Source organism: Podarcis gaigeae (genome assembly GCF_964106915.1).
Source record: "Podarcis gaigeae genome assembly, chromosome: 17".
NCBI lineage: Eukaryota > Metazoa > Chordata > Lepidosauria > Squamata > Lacertidae > Podarcis > Podarcis gaigeae.
Genome location: NC_139694.1, coordinates 15,030,356 through 15,053,781, shown reverse-complemented (window position 1 = coordinate 15,053,781; position 23,426 = coordinate 15,030,356). Strand labels below are relative to the sequence as shown.

General features: G+C 45.4%; 1 protein-coding gene and 1 long non-coding RNA gene across 4 annotated transcripts in view; both read left to right on the top strand.

The window, feature by feature from the left end:
• LOC310835335 overlaps positions 1 to 23,426 on the top strand; it is a 353,699-nt gene that overhangs the window by 220,852 nt on the left and 109,421 nt on the right. The window lies entirely within an intron of this gene.
• Positions 1 to 23,426, top strand: part of PLPPR1 (phospholipid phosphatase related 1) — a 162,931-nt gene that overhangs the window by 44,486 nt on the left and 95,019 nt on the right. The window contains exon 1 of one of the 3 annotated variants that reach the window (XM_083719642.1): positions 10,159 to 10,803. The exons of 1 other annotated variant lie outside the window; for it this stretch is intronic. The gene's annotated coding sequence lies outside the window, so the exon portion shown is untranslated. Of the gene's footprint in view, positions 1 to 10,158; positions 10,804 to 11,211; positions 11,325 to 23,426 lie in introns of those variants that run through there. One more of the 3 variants, XM_083719643.1, reaches the window with a different exon arrangement.

Sequence of the window (23,426 nt, the reverse complement as noted above, 5' to 3'; positions counted from 1 at the left end):
CCGACAGGTCCTTTGTGTGCTTTCCCCTCGTAAACAAAAGTAAATGTTGGCCTCCCCTTGCCCTCTGTTTACTTCTTCAACTCTGCCTTCTTCTTTTGTGCATTTTTGCATGCTCACAAGCAGGTGACTTTTCCTCCCAGGTGTATAGTTATGCATCTGCTCTAACATGTCTTCTGACAGCTGGTCTTTTCCATCTGAGTGGCAGCCCAGAGGAAGTGCTGGGGAGATGGGGGCACGTTGAGCAGACACAGAGCTTTTTATCATATTCCTGTTCAATCCTCGACATTGGCTTGACTTCCTGTGATGCATTGCTCAAGCCTACCTCTAACGAGACACTGTGCCAGTGAATGATGTCCGCACAGAGGCTGTTCCATGCATCCCTTTGAAAAATGTGGCAACCTGGGTGGCTTTTCCACATCAGACACGGGGAGGTGGGCTGCTTGCTGGACTGTTCAGATGGCGGAACATAAGGCTGTCATAAGGCTGTCTCCATCTGCATCAGCGGTACATCACCCAATCTACCACTGATGCATGGAAAGACCAGACAGACAGACAGACAGACAGAGTGAAAGGACCATGAGTCTCCATGTATGTTCAACTGGAAAGAGAACAAGGAACTAATCCCTTTCTGGCCACTGACTGACTCCGTTTGAGAAGTTCACCCATTACCCTTTCCATTTGTGCAGACACTGCTTTCCAATGTAATTCACAGTCTACTGGTGTGAGCAGTAATGGCGGCCTTCTGTAAACAACCACAAACAATATCCACATACAGACCCAACAGGGACTAGAATTATTTTCCACCCATTGCCGATAAGGGATCAGATTGATAAGGCAACATATTCAGGTGTTGGTGGATTCAGAAAAAAACATGTGTTAAGACCAGTTTGTTGCCACTAAGTAGAGCTGCTGGGGGATTTAAATAATGCAAGATATGTTGTTGAAATGAGAGGGGGTCCATTCTCTAGTCATTCTGGGGAAAGCACCCTAAGAACACACCTGAGGGCTGAAAAGTCCAATGAATTTGTAGGAATAGGCCCCAGAAATGGGAAAATCCCAAGGGCTTCCAGTTTGTCACCATTTGCTGCCACAGCGTTTAATCTAGCGATCAGGAAAGTGGAAAGATTGACATGCTTGTCAACATACAGAAAGGCATTTCTCCTAAAAACCAATCTCCAGAGATTGTTCTCTACATAGGTATTGCTGGTGATGAATTATGGGTAATGTCTCTCCAAGATTGTGGAAAGCAAGAAGGAGTTACTCTCAGGAGTAAATATGTAGGACTTGTGCAACCCTTAGCTCTGGTGGACATGTTACTAACAGACAAGGTAATTCATAGTATGCACTATTGATTATTATTTTTTAATAGATACACCTCCATTGATTTTGTAGAGTTACTTTTAATTTGTAAACATTTGCTCTCTGGCAAAAAAACAAAACAAAAAACTGTAAAAGTCATGTACAAAATGGCAAATGAAAAAACACACAAAAACAATCAATTTGCAACAAGTTTAAAATCAATAATAATAAAAAACTGATGTGAATCCTATAAAGTATGCATCTAAAGTATTTATATTAGTTTCCTGTTGATAATATTGACAAGATGTACAAAACTCAAATTTGCTGTAATTAGATAATTAACTTTTATTCCATTCCTGATACCCTCAGGAGAGAGAATTTCAGCGACTTTAATCATTCTGCTGCTCTTGCTCTTAGCTGGTAAAAATAAGAAAGATCTATTCATTTCTAACAAATATTGATTAACACATTGGAATAATTTCACGGATTAATCCTCCCTCCCCTCCCAAAATGCCAGAGAATACTGCATCTGTAAGGATAACGACTTGAGTATACAGGAAAAACAGTGTGAGAATTTAGGGGGAGGTTTGCATAATGCAGTTGTTGCTAACTGTTCCCCTACCGCAAAGAACACTTGACAACTGCTATGGGTCTCAGCAGAACTACTTAATAAAAAAATTGTTTCATCTACAGATCAAGGCACATAGATGACTCATATTTTGTAAACCATAGTGTTGCCTTTCTTATGCAACGTTGCCTTCATGAAGTGAAGTGTTGGCCATTGCATCTGTCAGCTTTAGCCTCAGGTCAGGTTCAGCAAAGTTACTTTTAAGCAGTAATTTTTTAAAAAGAAAAATTCTGTTATGAAAATGGTTGGCTCTAGACCAGAGACTTTTTTTAACTTGTTAGATAATCTGGCCCTGCTCAAAAACAAGTCCCCCTCTTGTGAATCCTATGCTTTGAGATCCCCAAAGTGGCCCCGGATTCTCATCCATTGTTGTATGTGTGACCTAGTCTTTGATGCAACGGATGCTGACATTTGAAGAGGAATGAAACTGGACATTTCCTAAAAGTATCACTAGAACAAAATAGCAGCTCTTCAGAGGTTCCTATCTTTCTCTAGGCCAGTGTACCAACATTTATCCAATGAAAATAGGGACGTCCTGCCATACCCTCCAACATTTCTCTGATGAAACTAGGGACGTCCTAAGGAAAAGCAGGACATTCTGGGATCAAATTAGAAACTGGGATGGCTTCTGTAAATCCGGGGCTGTCCCTGGAAAAGAGGGACACTGGGGGGGGCTGCCTTCATACCCCTCCTAGTATCTACCTGGGTGCCCCACCATTTGAGTATTAAAGCCAGGGCCAGATTTAGGTTTGATGAAGCCCTAAGCTACTGAAGGTAATGGGGCCCTTTCTATGTCCAGCTGTCCTTTGTCAACAACAAATTGTCGCTGTTTTTTGTGCTGAATATATGCTATGTGGTAATTTATCAACCTACTAAGTATCTAAAGCCATTTGCACATAACAGAATATGTATTTTATCAAAATAATTGTTGAACTGAAATACAATTAGGAAGAAATATATTAATAGTGAAAAAATTGGGGGGCCAAGAGAGTGGGGCCCTAAGCTATAGCTTGTTTAGCTTATACGTAAATCCGGCACTGATTAGAGCTCATCCACACTTTCTTCTGCCCCACAGCTTTCTCCTGGGGTAAACCTAGTGGAGCAAATGGCAATTCAGATCTTCTCCAGACTGAAGTTTGCTCTGATTTAGCACTAAAGAGTGGGTTTTCCCTGGGGGAAACCACTCGGACCTATGCTTTCTAGGTTCGGGACAAGCAAAAGTGTGGGCGAGCCCTTGGTCTTGCTGCAATTACGTGGGGAAATGGTAGAAACACCTAAAACCAACTCCCATGACCACTGCAAACAACAAAACAATAACTGCTCCTGTAAGTCACGTCATAAAGCTTTGAATCACGGTCCAGCAGGGAACTGTTTCAAGAGAGTATACTGCACATCAGAGAGCATATTTATGTGATTGGCCATTACAGCTTGTAAAGCATAAATCATCAAGGCCTTTTCTAATTATTAATCCTCCATCGTTTTGGTACTTGAAGAAACATGAGGCTAAAATACACACACGTACACACAAAAGGCAATTAATCCAGTGTGCTGCTCGTTATAACAAGCTGTGATCTCCAGAAACACATAACCTTCAACATTTCTCTGATGAAAATAGGGATGTCCTATTCAATCATAATAATAATTTTCCTATACATACCCAGCCCATCTGACTGGGTTGCCCCAGCCACTGTGGGCAGCTTGGCTTTCAACTGATATAAAAACATAATAGATAAAAACAGCAGGCTAGTGCGCACCCCGGAAATGATCTCTTTCAGCTTCTGCCTTCTGGAAGAAGGTACAGGGTTATAAAGACTAGGACTAGCCTCCTGAGAAACAGTTTCTATCCAAATGCGATTTTGGTTTTAAACGCAGTGTAAGGTAGTCTTTATGTGAGTATATTGTATTCAGTTATGGGGTATCAGAGTTTTTAGGGGCTAACCAGGTTGGGATAGCAGGCTTGTGGGTTTTTGAATGTCTAATGTAGATCTTTTCAATTTCGTTGTTCTGTATGGGACAATGACAATAAAGATTATCGTATCATATCGTATAATAAAACATTAGACATTGAAAAACTTCTCTGTACAGGGCTGCCTTCAGGTGTCTTCTAAAGGTTGTAGAGTTACTTATCTCCTTGACTCGGAGGTCACATAACTCCATACCTTCCAGCGTTTCTCCAATGAAAATAGGGACATCCTAAGGAAATGCAGGAGTCTGGGACCAAATCAGAAAATGGAACAGCTTCTGTACGTAAACCTGAGATTGTCCCTGGAATAGTGGGACACTTGGAGGTCTGAACAAACACAATCTGGCAGGCAGAGTTTCTTTTTTAATGTGTGTATGTTAGAGAAAGGTTAACAGGAGCCTCCTTTGCAAAATATTACCACCCGCAAAGGGTAACCATTCTGAGAGTTAATCCTAGATTTAAAGAAGGAGCATTTCATATTTACTTATTGGGTTCCTTAGAACACAAAGACTAGCTTGTCTAGAGAGGCTCCCCTTCTAGCCTGCTTGTGTTTGTGATGTGGAAGCCCTTTCCGTTATGTCTCTTTCTTTTTCTGCTTCTCTTTCTGTCTCTGTTTTCCCTTCTCCACGTTTTCCCCTCCCCCAGTTTAAAAAATATTCTTCCTAGTAAAACTTTTTCTGGGGCTGGCTGGCCTACTTTCGGCTAAAAATAGCCCTTGCCGTTTCTGTTTCTTCATGCGAACGACACAAGGCCACCCACACTTCAAGAAGAAAAGTCTGCTCCTTCCCTGGGTTTCCTTGAAACGGCAAGTAAGCAGTCTCATCCAGACCTTTGGGACCAAGACATGAGATCCATCTTCCTTATCCTTCCACTCTGCTTCTGCTGCATGAGATTTTTTAATTTATTTTAAATCCCCCTTAGAAAATAAAGACGGTGGCTAATAAATAGAGGAGCGAGGTGTTTAAGGAAACCAAGAATAGCAACCACATGGACTCAAACGTGGCAGGGGGAAAGGAGAGGGGATTTCAAAAAATACTGTCATAAGAACATCAGAAGGGTCTTGCCGGGTCAGACCAAAGGCCAAAAACCTGTTCTTACAGTAGCCTGTGGGAAGCCTGTAAGCATATCCTCCAAGTGTCCCGATTTTCCAGGGACAATCCCGGAATTACAAAAGCCATCTCGGCTTCTGATTTGATCCTAGAATGTCCCTATTTCCCCTGGCAGTGCTACCTGCTGAGCTCAGGGAGAAGGATGAGCCGGCGCTTGACCCAAGCGACGGTGGCTGCAACAGCTGTGAGGGGGCATCTCATTGCCTCTAAATGACCGCCGCTGCCAACCTTCTCCCATGGGCAGTTTGTAGGAGCTGCTGGAGAGCAGGAGGAGAGGCCACCACAGACAAGGCCCTGCTGCATGTGACACACAGGCTCGTGAAGAGCAGAGTGGAGCGCAAGGAGTCTTTTTTAAAAAATAAAAAAATGCTTTGTGTGTCCCTGTGTAATCTTGCCCCATTCTAATGTTTATTTAGTTATTGGTGTGTGTTTTTCTTTTTGTAAATTTGCCAAAGAATAAAATAAAATAGGGATTAAAGGGTTTTCTCAGGAAATGGTGGTGTAGTGGTATAAATAGTAAAATTATTATTATTATTACATAGGATGTCTCTGTTTTCATCAGAGAAAATAAGGTAAGGTGGCACTCATCCTTCTGATAGGAAATGTTTTGCGGTGGCGGAGGAATGACAAAAGGCCGTTTCTAGAACTGAGGTACTCCAACCAAGGAGTAGAAGAAGAGTGAATAGTATTGCAGACAAAGAATGTCCTCTGCCCTCATAAGAGCCTTCCATTTGTTTGTTTCTCAGGTGTCTTGAATGGATGTGGATGGAGAGCCCAGCTTGAGCAAGAGCATTCAGTGTCTGATATCGACAATGAAGCCTTTTTGAAGAAAATTCACTTGTTAACAAATAGTGAGCTTGTGTGTGGGTTGTAGGCAGATTTGAGTTTGACAAGAAGATAACAGGCGCAAAGTGGTAATGCTCTAACCTGTAAATTATTCGTGAGAGAAATGGTAAATGTAGGGCCAGATCCTGACCCTTTTGGATCAGTGCAAGCTCCTTAACGATAAATCAAGCAAAAAAAGGGGGTGGGGGTGTTGAAAGAAGAAAGGAACTCTACACTCGTTCAAACAAATGCATGTATAAAACAGAAACATTATAGCAAAGGCAACGTGGGGAGTTGTTAATACTGAGGCCCTGTTTGTAGTTTACATTTAATGCAGGGGTGCCCAAACTTTTTTCAAAGAGGGCCAGAGATTTGATGAAGTGAACATGCGTGAGGGCCGACCAAAGTTGTTGAGCTTTTTTTACAATTTTACCCCAAAGTTGCTGAGCTTTTTTGAGGATTTTACCCCAGGACATATACTGCCACCGGAGCCAGATTAAATCAATTAGGCCCCCGAAACAGACTTTGGACATGCCTGATTTAATGCATTATCACATACCTTTAAGGAGTCATGGCTTCCTCCAAAGGATCCTGGGTACTGTAGTTTGTCAAGGGTGCTGAGAGCTGTTAGGAGACCCCTGTTCCCCTGACAGAACTGCAGTTCCCAGAATTCCCTGGGAAGAGGGCTTGACTATTAAACCACTCTTGAGAATCGTAATTCCATAAGGGAACAGGTGTCTCCTAACATCTCTCAGCACAGTTTGCAGGATCCTTTGGGCGAAGTCGTGACTAAAGCCATGGCTGCTTTAGATGTATAGTGCAGTCAGACCATCGGCTCACCCGGCTCAGTGTTATGTCTAAGTGTCAGCAGTTTCCCCAGGTTTCAGACAGGTCCCCCCCCCATCCCTTACTAGAATTGCTGGGGATTAAACCTGGGACCCCTTTTGCATGCAAAGCATGTCAGGGACTGGCTGGGTAACCTGTTTTCCTTGCCAACTCTCTGACACATGGATTCTACCGATGAGCTAAAACCCGTCTCTGATATACTGCACCAAAGACCAGACTTGAATTAATATCAACAGCGATACGGCTGTTATTTATGTAACGCATTTACATTCCAAATGCTTCACATACTCAGGAGCTTGCAGAGTTTGTGACCACCAAGCTGAACTCAACCCATCAGCATGTCTGGCAAGCCACCAGAGGCTTGATAAATTTCCTGGTTTTGCTGCCTGAACTTGAATTGAGTGTCTGAATGCGCTCCATATAAGGCCTGGCTTGGAGTGCACAAACAAGCCAGATGGTTCTAAGAGGGTGATGCAGCTCAGACTTTTTGCACACATCTGCTTAACCTTTGCCCTGGGGTACTCAGTGCTTGACAAAAGATAATGGGGCACCCAAGGCGTACCTTGGGTCCTGAACACCTTTTTACTTGGACGTTTTGGCTCCCGAACGCCGCAAACCCAGAAATGACTGTTCCAGTTTGCGAATGTTCTTTTGGAACCCGAACATCTGACGGGGCTTCCGCAGCTTCCGATTGGCTGCAGGATCTTCCTGCAGCCAATCAGAAGCTGCACTTTGGTTTCTGAACGTTTTGGAAGCTGAATGGACTTTGGGAATGGATTCTGTCTGACTTCAAAGGTACGACTGTAGCATATAATATGTTCCATTCATATCTACTGATCTAACGAAGGCCATCTTCTGTTTCATTTGCTCTGGGACAGGGGTCACCAACCTTTTAGGGCTGAGGGGCAAATCTGGAATTTTGAGGAAGTGTTAAGGGTACCAGCGACAAATTGGCTGACCTGTGGTTGTGGCATAAAAAACCAGAACTAATCAAGGAATTGTCCCTTGCTGTTCTGGCCCAGCCACTCCTCAAGGAGACTTGCTGTAGAAATGGGATACACATCTCAGATCCACCCAGAGTTGCGTGTTCAGTACTGTGAGACCAGTTTCATGGACGTCTCTTCTAGCTGAGGTCCAACAGCTCTGGCCCCTCTGCTCTACCCACTGAACCAACAACACCTGCTTGATCCCCTTTTTTATTATTATTCCAGCAGCATTTAAACTGGATTCTGTTTTGATAGTTTTAACTGATTTTTGCATTGAGCTCCTTGTGCACGGCTTGAAAGCCATTATAATTTAGCGTTACATAAAATTGTTGACATAAAATAAACAAATGGCACTAATGCATCAAATACCCCACTACCAAAGACAACACATTCAGATGAAAATGAAAGAGTGGCAAGCAGTGCACATAATAAGCAGCAATTGTAGCTGTGCAGCGTTCCTGTGTGGAATTATTAAAAGATTAGATGCAGCATACAGGCAGTGAAATACAGAGCACACGTGAATTATAATTATTTAGGCTGGTTTACATATATATCACTTAGCTGTCTTGTTGTGGTGACTTGCATGCTGGTGTGAACCATGAAATACCCTACACCACAGAGAGAACATTCACAGCATCTCCCAGCTCCTTGACTAGAATGGTTTGTATCCACCAAGTGATTCCTCTACACTGATGTAATCAGGTGATGTGCTTGCATGTCTGAACCAGCTCTTAAAAAGAGGATTTTTTTATTATTTATTTTTATTTACTAATTGAATAAGGCACATCCAGTAACCCTACAGGCCCTGATATTGCCCTATGAGTGAATAATTTTTCACAGGCACCAGGTTTTGAATGTAAAGACCAGCAATGTTGGCGATGTTCACACCCATAGGAACCAGAGTGCAGAACTGGAGAGCTAGATGAGCAGATTTCCCCCATTCTGTTCCACTGTTGTTTGCAGTGCCCCACCTCCTGCTCTGCCTGCCTGCCAATTTCACTTGGAGAAAGTGAAGATCAGTTTTGGAGTGGGCATATGTGCCATTTGAAGCAACATCTCTTTCCCCAGTTCAGGGCACAGGAGCCTCGAACTGCTGCTTCAACAGTGATGCAACTCTGTCCAAGACCTTATATAGGAACTGGAGGCTCTCAGATGGACCCTGATGCAGGAGGGTGCTTGCATGCATTTCCTCCTCCTCCTGAGTAGGGCAGCTTCATGGGCAGCTAGCTGGGCAATTCATAGACACCCCTGAAGATCATGCCTGGTTTACCATCGTCTGCTCCTGTGGCTCTGGGGGCAACAAGTTTTTTATTAGGACTTTTTCTGTATTGGACTGGAGGATGTGTGATCTTTGTTGTGTATTTTGCTGTTTCTATGGCTTATAAACTGCCTTGCATCCAGAAATGCGATGTGCAAAATAAACGTGAAATGAAATGAAACAAACAGGGTGAAGAGCAAGGCAGGAACCTAGTACAGAGACCTCTGGTACTATGCGTACAGTGGTACCTTGGGTTACAGATGCTTCAGGTTACAGACTCTACTAACCCAGAAATAGTACCTCGGGTTAAGAACTTTGCTTCAGGATGAGAACAGAAATCGTGTGGCGACAGTGGAAGGCCCCATTAGCTAAAGTGGTACCTCAGGTTAAGAACAGTTTCAGGTTAAGAACGGACCTCCAGAAGGAATTAAGTTCTTTACCCAAGGTACCACTGTATCTGAATCAGATGATTCCTCAGGGTCACCCGCTATGCAGAAATGTGTGTGCTTGTTGCTGTTCCTTCTTGGAGCAAATTTAAAAAAAAAAATGCTTTTGCAACAACTTCAGGCAGGGAGGAACCTCCAGAGAGAAATCCAAATGGAGAAAAATGTGTAAATATCCTCTGCAAGAATTCTACCCAAGCTTGTGCTACTGCTGGTGCCAGACGGGGGGGGGGGGGTTAAAGAACGTTTTGTGGAAAAGGTTAAAGACCCCTTTGTGAAAGCAACTAAAGGGGAAGAGGGGCAAACCTACGCTGTCATGCTTCACGATGAGAGACTACAAAGCTCCGTGCCAGCCACGATAATTGTGGCGTTTCCGTGCAGCACAGGTTAGCGGTCCAAGAAACAAGTGCTCACACAAAGCTCCATAATTCACTCTCCCCACGTGCCTTTCCCTGGAGAAGCTCGAGCTGCGCAATTGCCCAACCTACTTTCCTCCAAAGCGAATTGATGCATTGTACGCGCCTCTGGTTTGGCCTTAAAATCGGACCCAGAAGGGAGCAACTGGAAGCAACCTTTCTCCATCGCCACTGAAGGGTTGACTTTCATTCCCTCCGCTTTAAATATATATACATATATGCCTTCTATAGGAAGACATGCTATAGCCGGAACCGGAATCTTACGCTGAGCCGTGCCATGCGCTTAGAAACACCTCTCTCCCTCCTGATCTCTCTTTGAATAAAGCCAAGGCAAGCGGGGATTTCAGTTCCCAGGAAAGGGTCTCGCGCATCCTTACCAAATGGGGGTGGGAAGTCCTGGAAGCAGGTGAGAAGGGGAGAGCGCATCGCTTGGCAAAAAAGGAAGCGGGGGAGGGAGAGAGAAAGAAAAGCGCTGGAGGTAACTCCCCAGTGCACAAGGCGATGCTAAGGAGCGAGCGAGAGCCAGGCGTGCAGGAACCCAGGCGAGACCCCTCAGCCTTGGCGCACGACGCCACGCCCCCTTCCCCTATAGGGCCGCGCCTCCCCTGCTTCCAGGACACAGGAGGTGGGAAGCGCAACGGAGCTGCGACGCACGCCCGAGCGGGCGCTTAGGGTCCCCCGGTTGCGCCTGCGCGATCCCCCTTCTCCTCCCCCTCAGCCGCACCGCCGATCTCCTCCTCCCACCCTCCCCATCAAGCCCCTTTCCTTCCCTCGCTCGCTATTTCTCCTCCTGCGAAACAAATAGAGGATCCAAGACCTGGTGGACGGAATACTAGCGGCGTCCTCAATCCAAAGAACTCGGCTCTCTCTCTAGCGCGCGCACACGCGCGTCAAGATAATATATATCCGCACACCCCGAGATCATAATGCACTGGATGGAGAGGGTGTCTCCGGGCGGCAGCTTGCGTGGATCTTGCTACTCCTAGCTCGGATAGCGGTGCCACGGAGAGGCGGACGGAGGGAGAACGAGGTGAGGCAGAGGACGGGGGGTTGGATCGTGGGGAGAGGGGGGTTTCTCCGGGAACCTTGGGGTATCGGCTGCGGAATGAGAGAGAAGGAGGTGGTGGCTTATGGTGGCAGATCGCTAGGAAGGAGGCGTGGAAACTAAGGAGGGCTTTTCGGCGCAGGAGCTAGCTCCGTGTGTGTGTGTTTGGTGGGCATTTTTTTCCTTCTCCAGTCCCACTAGGAAAGCCCCCCCCCCCCCCGAGTTTAGGAACCCAGAAAGGAGGGCGACACAAAGAGCACTTGTTGGTGTCTGTAGAGCATGTATAGGATAATTTTATATATATATAAAATTGATTCCCCCTCCCTCTAAAGTAGTAGGAGGGCACCGCGTGGGATTGTGTGGGTGGGCGTGCGCCGCACTCGGGGCGCATGGAGGCGTTTGCCATGCTCGGGAGTGTGGTTGTGGGTCTGTCGTGATGCGGTTCACAATACGTGCGCCCCCGTGGCTTTGAAGCGAGGGCCGCACATGATCACATCCCAGCGAAGGTGACTTTCTCTCTCTCTCTCTCTTTCCCTGTCTACCTGACTGCTTATGGGGCTCGCTTGTGTGATTTCTTTGTTGCGCAGAGTTGGCCTCCCCACATTGAGATGGGAGATGAAATACACCTGCTGCGAAAAGATTGCTTCAAGATGGAATGAGATTTCAATGAGAAACAGTCGAAAAGTGTGCTTAGAATGGATACATGGGGGGGCGGAAGAAATCTGCATATTAGTAAAGTTTTGGTTTTTGCTGCAGATCTGTTCCAGGAGTTGGATATGTCTCTATGATGGCATTCTGCTAAGTCCAGTTGTGGAAATCTGTCCTTGGAAGTGTATGTGTGTGTGTCCCCCTTTCCTTGACATTAGGCTGCTTGGAAGGTTCTCTCACACACAGCCTGCAAATAGAGGTTCGGTTTATGTGTCAAGCTGCTGTGGAGAGGCTCCGCCCTGTGGTATCAGCAGATGAAAAGTGGTCCATGCCGGGTCCTCCCTGTGAAAAGAAAGGTTTGCGGTCCTTGCTCTTTCGGTTCCTCATTAGTTGGGCATGACAGTCATCCAAAGTGGAGTTCATGGCATCAGTGGACACTGGGAAAGGCAGCACTGTGGACTTGTGTCATTTTTTGGTGTTTTCTAGGATCAAACCAGCTGATTTCCTAGGGATTTTTTTTTTTAAGAACAGTGCATCCATTACCTTCTGATTAATACCAGCAGGAAAACTGTGTGGTAAAAATTTTTAATTCTATGCTCGCATGGAGAATTTCTTTAAGAAAACAAGCTGTGCTGGCCCAAGTGCCAGGGCATCATTCATATAATGACAGCTGTCTCCAACCATGCTAGCTTCAGAGTCGTGTGGCCTCTGCCCTGGAATCTCTTGCTCCTCTGGTTACAGTTTCCTAGCTGTAAAAGAACAGACTTGGAGACTGAAGCTTGGTTCAGAGCCAGTGTGCTGCAATGGTTAGAGCAGGGGTTGGCAAGGTTTACCTTTCCTGGGCCGATTCACTCCAGCGGAGACTCCTCCATGGGCCGGATTGCATTTCCAACATCTGCGTCTGCGCATACACAGTTTCCGGTGCCACGAAAGCGAGTCCCCGCACTGTGCCAGTTTAGTGCAGTCCACGAGGACTCACCAAGCAGGTGGCTCGTGGGTCAGTTAAACGACCCCTGTGGGCCGCTTGTGGCCCATGGGCCTTAGGTTGCCGACCCCTGGGCTAAGACCTGGGAAACCAGGGTTAGAATCCTCACTCAGCCATGAAGTTCACTGGGTGACCTTGCACCAGTCACTATTCTCAGCCTAACCTAAGTTGTTGTGTGAATAAATTGTGGAGTGGAGAACAATGAACACTATCTTGAACTGCTTTCAGAAAAAGGTGGTATATACGTAAACGTAATAAATAATAAACCAACTTAACCCAATGAGGTGCCCTTCAGATGTTGTAGACCAGCTCCCATCAGCGCTAGCCAGCATGACCAGTGGTCACAGATGATGGGAATTGTAGTTTCTAGCATCTGGAGGGTGCCAAGACAAATATTTTGCTTTGGAAGTCGCTGCTGAATACTGGCTGAATTCAGGACCTGTACTCACATAATCTAATAGCAAACTTGGGTGTGTCACAGAATTTGACAGAAAGCCGATCCTGGCTGTCTTGGGCACATCTCATATAAGTGTTTGCAAACACAAGTTTGACCTCTCTTACTGTTCACACATTTGAGGTTAAACACCTTAGGAAGTACAGTCGTACCTTGGTTGCGACTCTAACGTTTTGGCTCCCAAACGCCACAAACCTGGAAGTGAGTGGTCCGGTTTGCAAACGTTCTTTGGAACCCAAACATCCAACGCAGCTTCTGATTGGCTACAGGAGCTTCCTGCAACCAATTGAAAGCTGCGTCTTGGTTTTCGAATGTTTTGGAAGTCGAACGGACTTCTGGAATGGATTCCGTTCGACTTCCGAGGTACAACCGTATGTCCAGTGAAGGGAAAGAAAGAAAGAAAAAAGTGAGATGTGAATCAGCTCCCGGATTTGGTTACCACAGGATAATCCAAGCAATACTAGAGGAAACTATACAGTGGTACCTCCGGTTGTGTAAGGGATCCATTCTGGAGGTACGGTTGGATCCCGAGGTTTCTGCAACCTGAGGACCACTTCTGTGCATGCGCAGACCGCTTCTGCGCATCCATGCATGACAAAACCCAGTAAAATTCTTCTGGGTTTGCTGCGTGCGCATCCAAATTTTACGTAACCTAGGGTTACATAAATGGAGGTACGCCGTTACAAAATACCAAGGGTGACTATTTCCCCAGCTGTGGAGTAAATACTCATGTTGTTTCAGACTAAAATAGTTGTGTTGGTGTATTCTTTATACTCCTTTATTAGTACTTTATTAGTAGTTGTTATTACTATGCTTATATCCCACCTTTCCTCTGAGGACCATGGGGTACGTGGTTCTCCTCTCCAATTTATTCTCACAACAACCCCATGAGGTAGTTTAAGCTGAGATACAGTGACTGGCCAAAAGGTCACCCAGTGAGCTTTGTGTTTGAGTGGAGGTTTGAACTCTGGCTTGCCAGGTCCTAGCCCAACACTCTAATGCCAAAGGGTGTGGAATTGAACAATTTCTTCCTCAGCATTGTGGATCATTGGGAGGGTCAGCTGAGAGCAAAATGGGAGTACTTCAGTTGTAGTGGTGGCATTGTGGATGGTATAGAAGTAAAACCGCTAGTATAGTGGTACCTCAGGTTAAGTACTTAATTCGTTCCAGAGGTCCATACTTAAACTGAAACTGTTCTTAACCTGAAGCACCACTTTAGCTAATGGGGCCTCACGCTGCTGCCACGCCGCTGGAGCACAATTTCTGTTCTCATCCTGAAGCAAAGTTCTTTACCTGAGGTACTATTTCTGGGTTAGCGGAGTCTGGGTTAGCGGAGGTACAGTGGTACCTCGGTTTACAAACTTAATCCGTTCCGGAAGTCTGTTCTTAAACCGAAACTGTTCTTAAACTGAGGCTTTCCCTAATGAGGCCTCCTGCTGGTGCCCTTCCACCGTTTGGCTTCCATTCTTAGACTGAGGTAAAGTTCACAAACCGGGACGCTACTTCCAGTTTTGCAGAGTTCTTAAACCGAATAGTTGTAAACAGGGCTGTTCTTAAACCGAGGTACCACTATACAGTGGTACCTCGGATTACATACGCTTCAGGTTACATACTGAGGTAGACTAGGCTCCACTAATGGGGTGGGGGCATCACTCCCACAAACTGAAATACACATTTATCTAAAAGGCATCACAGCATCAATATGAGCAATAGGGCAGAGTCCTGTCACTTGGAAAACTTGGTTAGAGCTTTGGAAAGGCTCATATTTTCTTAAGAGATGTGTTTGTCTTCCTTGTTTCGAGGGAGCTGATGTAAAACAATTTGATGTGTCTCTTTGCAGGCAATAAACATGACCTATTTTCTCAGCAACAGAGTCTCACTGCAAGAAGGAGGAAGGGAAAAATACTCTCTCCTTCCTTGGGCTCATTCATTTCAAAGAACAAATGAGCAGGAATCAGAAATGAAAGTAGCACAGACTTTCAGCACTGCCTGCAATCTGGGAATAAAAGTGCTGGGTCTAATTGTGGGACTGTTGCAATCCCTCAGCCTCTAATATGCCAAAACGGTCAAACACCATAGGACAGGGGTAGGCAAACTAAGGCCCGGGTGCCAGTTCCGGCCCAATTGCCTTCTAAATCTGGCCCGTGGATGATCCGGGAACCAGCGTGTTTTTTACATGAGTAGAATGTGTCCTTCTATTTAAAATGCATCTCTGGGTTATTTGTGGGGCATAGGAATTTGTTCATATATTTTTTTCCAAATACAGTCATACCTCGAGTTGAATGTGCTTTGGGTTGAGTGCGTTCAAGTTGTGCTCCGCAGCAACCCAGAAGTAACAGAGTGCATTACTTCCGGGTTTCGCCGCTCGCGCATACACAGACGCTCAAAATGATGTCACGCGCATGCGCGAAAACGGCGAAACGCGACCCGCGCACACGCAGACGCGCCGTCGCGTCTTAGGTTCTGTTTGGGATGCGAACGGGGCTCTGGAACAGATCCCGTTCGCATCCCGAGGTACCACTGTATAATCTGGCTCACCACATGGTCTGAGGGGTGGTGGACCGGTCCATGGCTGAAAAAGGTTGCTGACCCCTACCATAGGACAACACTGAAGGGTTTTTGAATACCACTGGCCTTCAGTATTCAGTGTAAAAAAATTTAAAAGTCGCAATCCATTTCAGCTTGCAGTATGGGGACAATGAACTGAATTTGCATTGGAATTTGCTTTAGCAGGGTCAAACGTTTCACACTGAATAAGGCCTGAGTTAGAAAGAGCAGGAAGTACAGTGGTACCTTAATTAAGAACTTAATTCGTTGTGGAGGTCCATTCTTAACCTGAAACTGTTCTTAACCTGAAGCACCACTTTAGCTAATGGGGCCTCCTGCTGCCGCTGCGCTGCGCGATTTCTGTTCACATCATGAAGCAAAGTTCTTAACCCGAGGTAATATTTCTGGGTTAGCGGAGTCTGTAACCTGAAGCATATGTAACCCGAGGTTCCACTGTATTCTCTTTCAAGTTAATCTTTGCTGTTTTGTGGAGGTGGGGTTGGGGATACCCAACTGGTGCTCAATTTCATTACATTCAAGTCTTGGAGTTCTCCATTGATTTCTCTAAGCAGCTTTCCTCCCGGTCCTTGGGGGCATCTAAAAATGGCTTCTCAGTATGAACCAGGAAATCACATATCCACATGGAGAAATGGTGTTCTCTGTCTCATTTTTATGTCTTTTTCCTCCTACCTTTCCAGCCATTGCATTCTAGTCACACTTTCCCCGCTCAGTCTCTGCATTCCATGCCACGGAGATCTTATCAGACTTTTCTGAGGTCTCCCTCTTACGAATCCTTTTTGTAAAAAAGATCCCTAAAACCTTGGGGTTCGTCCCAAGCCTGGTGCTACCTTTCCTCTTGAGTGTGGGTTCTACTGGCTTGACTACGTGATGACAGGCACTCTTCCTGAAGTTCAGAAACAGAGTACAATGGTACCTTGGTTTACGAACTTAATCCGTTCTGGAAATCCGTTCTTAAACCAAGAAATTCTTAAACCAAGGCGTGCTTTCCCATAGCAGTGGGGGGACTCAATTTACAAATGGAGCACACTCAACAGGAAGCGGAACGTGTTCTTATTCCAAGGCAAAGTTCACAAACCAAAACACCTACTTCCGGGTTTGCAGCGTTCTTAATCCAAGTTGTTCATAAACTAAGCTATTCTTAAACCAAGGTACCACTGTATGTAACGTGAACAGCCTGTAACACAAAGGTGTCTGTGTTCTAGGAGTGAACCTCTGGGGACTGGAAGTATTTCAGGATTCTGCATTTACTGTTCTCTAAAACAGTAGTTACTGAGCACCATTTGGCAAGAGAATACAAATAGATTTTTATGTTTTATTTTATTTAATATGAAACCTCCCATTATCGATCCCATTTCTTAATCTGGCAATTCCAAACTCTCGTCTAGTCAAGCATAATGCTATTGTGAAATAAGAGGGAGTTGTCAGCATGATAGGGGAAACCTTCAGGTTTGCAGAATTGTGGAGTGGCTGGAAATCTTGAAGATATAAACACCTAACAGGGATCGTGAGTACAAGTGGGAACTGCAACATAATGTTGCCTTGTGAAATGAATCATGGAGACCATCTTGGCTGAGAGTCCTAAAAGACCTGCTCCTTGCCTTCCAGGCCTTTTCCCACCTGGCTACAAAAGCTGAGGCTGCTGAACAGACTCTTTGGCTGGGGTACTGTATAGGGGTGTTTGTTGGGGCAGGGCATTGTTGCTGTTAGTTATACAGTGGTACCCCAGGTTACATACGCTTCAGGTTACATATGCTTCAGGTTACAGACCCCACTAACCCAGAAATATTACCTCGGGTTAAGAACTTTGCTTCAGGATGAGAACAGAAATCATGCTCCGGCGGCGTGGCAGCAGCAGGAGGCCCCATTAGCTAAAGTGGTGCTTCAGGTTAAGAACAGTTTCAGGTTAAGAACAGACCTCCGGAACTAATTAAGTACTTAACCCGAGGTACCACTGTATTAAATTTTTTGTATCTTTATTTTAGATGTTACCATGATTTAGGTGGACATTGTTTTCATTTGGTTGTGCACTTTTGATGTTTTATTTATCATTTATGACTACTTTTGCTATCTTTGCAATTGTGTAGCTTTTTTCATGTCGCAAGCTGCATTGAGCATCTTTTTAACTATGGAAAGGCTACTGACAAATTAAATTATGTATGTATGTATGTACATGTATGTATGTATGTATGTATGTATGTTCAGGATTCCAACTAACCAGCCATTGCCTTTTCCAGGCCACTTCTTAGCCCTTCCTTTCCTTTCCTTCCTTCCTTCCTTCCTTCCTTCCTTCCTTCCTTCCTTCCTTCCATCTGATTTAATGCTCCATTAATGAATCCAGTGCACATTTTCTTGTGCTACTTTTTGTGCAGGAGTTTTGCTTTGTGGTTATTGACTGTGCAGCTCTATAATATTGTTGCACGCGTCAATCACCTGTAAAACAGAGAATCCTCTCTTTGCTTTAAATTGGACAGGGGGAAAAAACCCCAGCCGTGCTATCTTGGAAGTTTGGCTTCCTAGACTCCCAGCTGCCTTGCCCTGTCTGACCTGAGAATCATAGGAGACTCCCTAGCAGAATTTGATAAAACTTCAGAAGGATTATTGGGCATTGAATTTTCCTTCTTCACTAATAGGTTCTTTACCATTTCCTTAGGGGCCAGCTGCCACAAGACTGATGGTATGGCTTTTTCCTCTTCTTTAAATAAATTTTAAAAATCAGTTTGTTTCATTATGTGCTCCTGTATTTTTGAGAATGCACGAGACACATTTCCCACCTACCTATTTCCCTGCTTAGAGAAGCAGTGGGCAGAGAGAGCAAGCGACCAGATGGCAAAACGGCTGGCAATCTCCATACAGCACAAAGGCATTGAAGAAGGGAAATTCAATAAATTAGGCCTCTCCCCTCCCATATTATTGTTTTTTTTTTAATCAACTAGACTCATACTCATTGCATAGGAAAGGGATCAGGTTTTGATCAAGGAGCACCTTGGAGGAAATTGTGTTAGAAAAGGCTCAATATAAATTCTGCAGGAGGTATACGCAACTCTAGCAAAACCTCCATCTAAGCCAACCTTTCTCAACCTGTGTGTCCCCAGGTGTTGTTGAACTACTACTCCCATCACCCCTAGCTAGCAAGGCCAGAGCTCAGGGATGATGGGAGTTGTAGTCCAACAACATCAGGGGACCCACAGGCTGAGAACTGCAGATCTAAGCCATTCAAGTTGTAGCCAGTTACACCAGAAGAGATGGGGTTCACAGTATGTTAAAGGTTCAGCTGCCCTCATGAATCATTTGAGCGAGTGGGTGCCCACCCACCTACCATAATCTCCTATTAACAAAGGGATGGTATTCACGGCAAAGGGATGGTATCCACAGTATACAAAATACTCCTCCAAAATCCCACAAACCCCCTCGATGTAATCAAAAAACAATGCGAGAACGATATAGGCTATGAGATTAACCCCACTCAGTGGACCAGAATGTGGTCTAAACCTCCCTTTAAATCCATATCAGTGAAAAGGAAAGCGCTCACTCTGAAACTCACTTACAGATGGTACCTAACACCACAGAAACTAGCGCTAATACGCTCAGGAACCTCACGAAAATGCTGGAAAGGATGCACCTCCACAGGCACATATCTCCACATGTGGTGGGAATGTCCCAAAATCCAACTCTTCTGGATATCAATCATACAAGAAATATGCAAAATAACTAAGCAAGTATTAGATGTCACCCCAGAACTAGCCTGTGATGGCCTGGGAATCCAATTCAGAGGTCGAACCGGAGGAACTCCAGCCTGCACAGGAGTCCCCGCCTCCAGGGCTGGCTGAGCTGGGGCAGGGCCTTGACTCTGAGGCACCTGCACCTGTGCCGGATCCTCAGGAGCAGGCACCAGGTGAATCTATTCTGGCTCCGGAGGGGATTGAGGACACATTGCCTACAGGTGCACTTCTCCCAGCCCTGTCAGGGGAAGGCGAGTCTCCTCCTGGGTCCAGTAACCCTCCAGCCTCTCCTGAGCTGCAGAGGCTCAAGGCAGAGAGGCAGAGGGAACTGGTTTCTCCCAGGAGGAGTGCTTGCCTTAAGGCCAGAAGAGGCGGGTCACCTGGGGGCCGGGACCGCCCCTGGCCTCAGAGAAGATAAAGGCCAGTCAGCCCGGTCCCAGGTTGTGGAAGCAACGTCATTGAAGCGCTGTTTCAGCCAGCACCCAGACCTGTTCCTCCAGAGTTCCCATCCTTGCCCGGCTCCTTGCTTCGGACCCCGGCTCACCCGTGGAGGACAGTCTACAAACCTGCAACCCAGGTCCTGGACCTCGCCCCATGGTAATCTCCCCCTGGGACCAGCACATGGCCCTGTTAAACATCTTCCAAGATAATATTCTACCAATATGTTACATGATCTCTGATGCTGATTTCTCACCTCTTGACCAGACTGAGCCAGGGGAGAGGTCCCTCAATGACTCTTATCAACTTACACTAGACAATCATAACGTTAGGTTACATTACATTACTCTGCAATCATCTTCTGAAGCCCTTCTTTGTGCATGAGAGGTCTGGAGGGTGACAACATGAGAACGAGCCTTTTTTGCGGTGGCTCCCCACTCATGAAATACTCTTCCCACAGAGGTTCGTCTGGTGCCTTCATTATACAGCTTTAGGCACCAGGTGAAAACACTGCTCTTCAACCAGGCCTATAATATTTTATTATTGTACAATCTATGATATTGTACACTTAATGTTCTGCAACCTTTTTAATTGTTTTGGTTTTGTGTTTTTATCCTGTATTTTTATCTTGTAAACTGCCATGAGAGCTTCAGATAAAGGGGGGTGGTATAGCAACAACAACAACAACAACATTTTGTTCAGTGATGTTGTCTATTGCTGAAGGTGTGAACATGAGAGAGATGCAGAGGTTTCTTTCAGTTGGAACTCGCGGGAACTTAGTTCCTGTGCCTCTCAGGTGAGCACCATTGCTATTCAAAGAGAACAAAGGTGTTCATTGTAATTTTGGCACCTCTTTTTCTAGAAAAATAGCACTGAATGGATGCTTGTGCACTGCCAAGGCTAGGGGATGTGATGGAAGAAGCATAACATAAGCTTATGCAGTACAGTTGGAATTGGGATTTTTGTCTTTGTTAGCTGGGAATGGAGTGCTCATTTTCCTAATCTGTTTTATGTGATGGCATTTCCTCTTTTCTGCATGATAAACGGCGGCTATCATTTTATTGCTTGATTGTGTCAGGTTGTTATCACGGAGGATCTGCTATCATAGATCATTCTCTTTTTATCGTGCCGGCTCGCTACCAAACGAAAAGGAGGCCAGCCAGGATGTGATAAGGAAGAGCAATCCGTGGTAATGCGTTTAGGGTAATGCTTTTACAAAACAATGAGTTGATAGTCGCTGTTTGTCATGGGGTGAAATATAGCTTCTATCATATAAAATGATCGTGTACGTTGGCCCTGAAAAACAAATGTGCAAGTAAGTAATGATGAAAACACATTCACCCTACAAGGTTCAAGTGATAGCAGACTTTGGTTTGCCGCCTTGCTTAAGACAGATGCAGAACAGTTGTGGCTAGAGCATTTGTGCTGAATGCTGAAAATCCAGCATTCTGCTTCTTTTTAAGGATTAACATGCATCATAAACGGGAGGTGGTGGGTAGATAGAAACTTGATAAATGAGTATTGATAGAAGTTTGTGTAGGGCACAGAACACCTATTAAGTGGTGGGGTTGCCTGAAGGAGGAGGACCTCTTGCAGAGATCTCAGTGCCCAGGCAACTTTGTATTAACCAGCTGAGATCACAGTGGGCATGTAAATACTTGCTCACCTGGCAGATTGCCTGTAACATCCTGTCATGTGATGAGGACAGTATTGCTCCACTGGTTTCCCAGAGTTATGATAGTATGAAGATGCATGGTAAAAATTTCCCAAAAATTTGGCAAGGCATTACAAATAGCTGGCTTTCCAAAGGAGGATACAGGCAACTGTTTACCAAGTGGTCACTTGCCATTACAGGGACGCGGGTGGCGCTGTGGTCTAAACCACTGAGCCTAGGTCTTGCTGATCAGAAGGTCGGCGGTTCGAATCCCTGCAACGGTGTGAGCTCCCGTTGCTCTGTCCCAGGTCCTGACAACCTAGCAGTTTGAAAGCATGTCAAAGTGCAAGTAGATAAATAGGTACCGCTCTAGTGGGAAGGTGAACGGCGTTTCTGTGCACTGCTCTGGTTTCGCCAGAAGCGGCTTAGTCATGCTGGCCACATGACCCGGAAAAACTGTCTGCAGACAAATATCAGCTCCCTCAGCCATTAAAGGGAGATAAGCGCCACAACACCAGAGTCATTTGCGACTGGACTTAATTGTCAGGGGTCCTTTACCTTTACCTTTTTAACTTGTCATTGTGTATGTGTGTGAGGACTTGATTTGTAATATTCTATTAGATGATGGTTCCATCCTCACTTCTTTTCAGAATGTGTGTATGTGTGTGTGTGTGTGTGTGTGTGCGTACCAACCTATGAAGCAGTTACATCATGGGTTGCCAACATGGTGCCCCTGCAATTAGGCTTTGGAAGGGGAAAAGCTATCGTTTTATATGAATCTATATTGTCTATATTCACCCCTAAGCCAGACATGGACATTATTATATATGCACGGCTGTCACCCAAAATGGTGGCAGTGTGTTTCTTCTCCCACTTTGAAATGCCTAGTGCAACTTATTCATATTGTCCTTTTACAACTTGGTGGATTTAACCCATATCCCTCAAGTTGCAGCTGATGTTGCATATTGGAAACTGAGAGCATCACAGTGCTGTGATGTCATAACATGTGTAAGTTGTCATAGACCACATCCAGCCCACTGAGACATGGGAAGTGACCCGTCAGCCCCCACAACCATGTCTCCTGATCTGATCAGGATATAGAGCATTCTGTCTGTGTTTTTAAAGAGATCACGCTTTATCACCTGATGTACACATAACGTCCCTTGGTCTTCTCTTTAAAGAGCAGACAAATAGAACTTTTATCTCCAATCTCAGCACCACAGTACTATGATTGGAGATAAAGCCTTTAGGTCTAAAAGGCATCATTTCTACCATCTATGTATCTGATTTTAGCTCTGTGGTGTTTTGTGCTAAGATCTGCTGATAAAATTCCTCAGCCTGGATATGGGGAGAAATGCTGGTTGTGTGTCTGCGTTTGTGCATGTATGAGTATATGACTGCATGTTTATGCATGTATGAGGGGGGTGCTGTGTGCCTGCATAGCTGTGTTGTGTGCTGCATGTGTAGTTTGTGTATGGGCGCAATATGTATATACCTGTCAAGAGTCAGGTGTAGGTCAGTAATACAAAAAAAAAAAACCACTAGTGAGCCCAGCATTGCAGGGGGTTGGACTAGATACCTTCTGGCTCTTTAGATTAAATGATTCTAACTCTTCCCCAGTGAGGCAGTTGCAAGGGCTGAAGGTCCCTCCTAAGTCTCCTCCTCTCCTAAGTCTCCCTCCTCTCCAAGCAATCAGAGACTGTGACTGTGTGCAACCAGTCTCTCCATCTCTGCATCTTTTGTTGCTGCGCTCTCCCGGGAGCCAGCTGGCTCGTGAGAGTATGACACCACTGAAGTGCCGGCACCAGCTACAAGCTCTGGCTCATCCTCAGCGTTTGAAATTCACCAGCGCGTTTTGCACCTGGCCACCAGCCACTTGCGACCAAGTGAAGATGGCCAGGCACCAAGATGGCTCCTGATATCTCCACCATCTGGAGGTACATGCCTGGGGATCCTTGGATCTGGACTGATTTCATACACTAATACCACTATCCTGTAGAATTCTATTTGTTCTAGTTTATCTGCACAATCAGAATGAGTTTGAGGAACCAAAAAGCCGTATTGAAAAACACAACTTTGGAGCCGTCTGCCCCCCAAATGGCAACTTGGCATTCCTTTTTGGCGACTGTAGCCCTGGTTTAA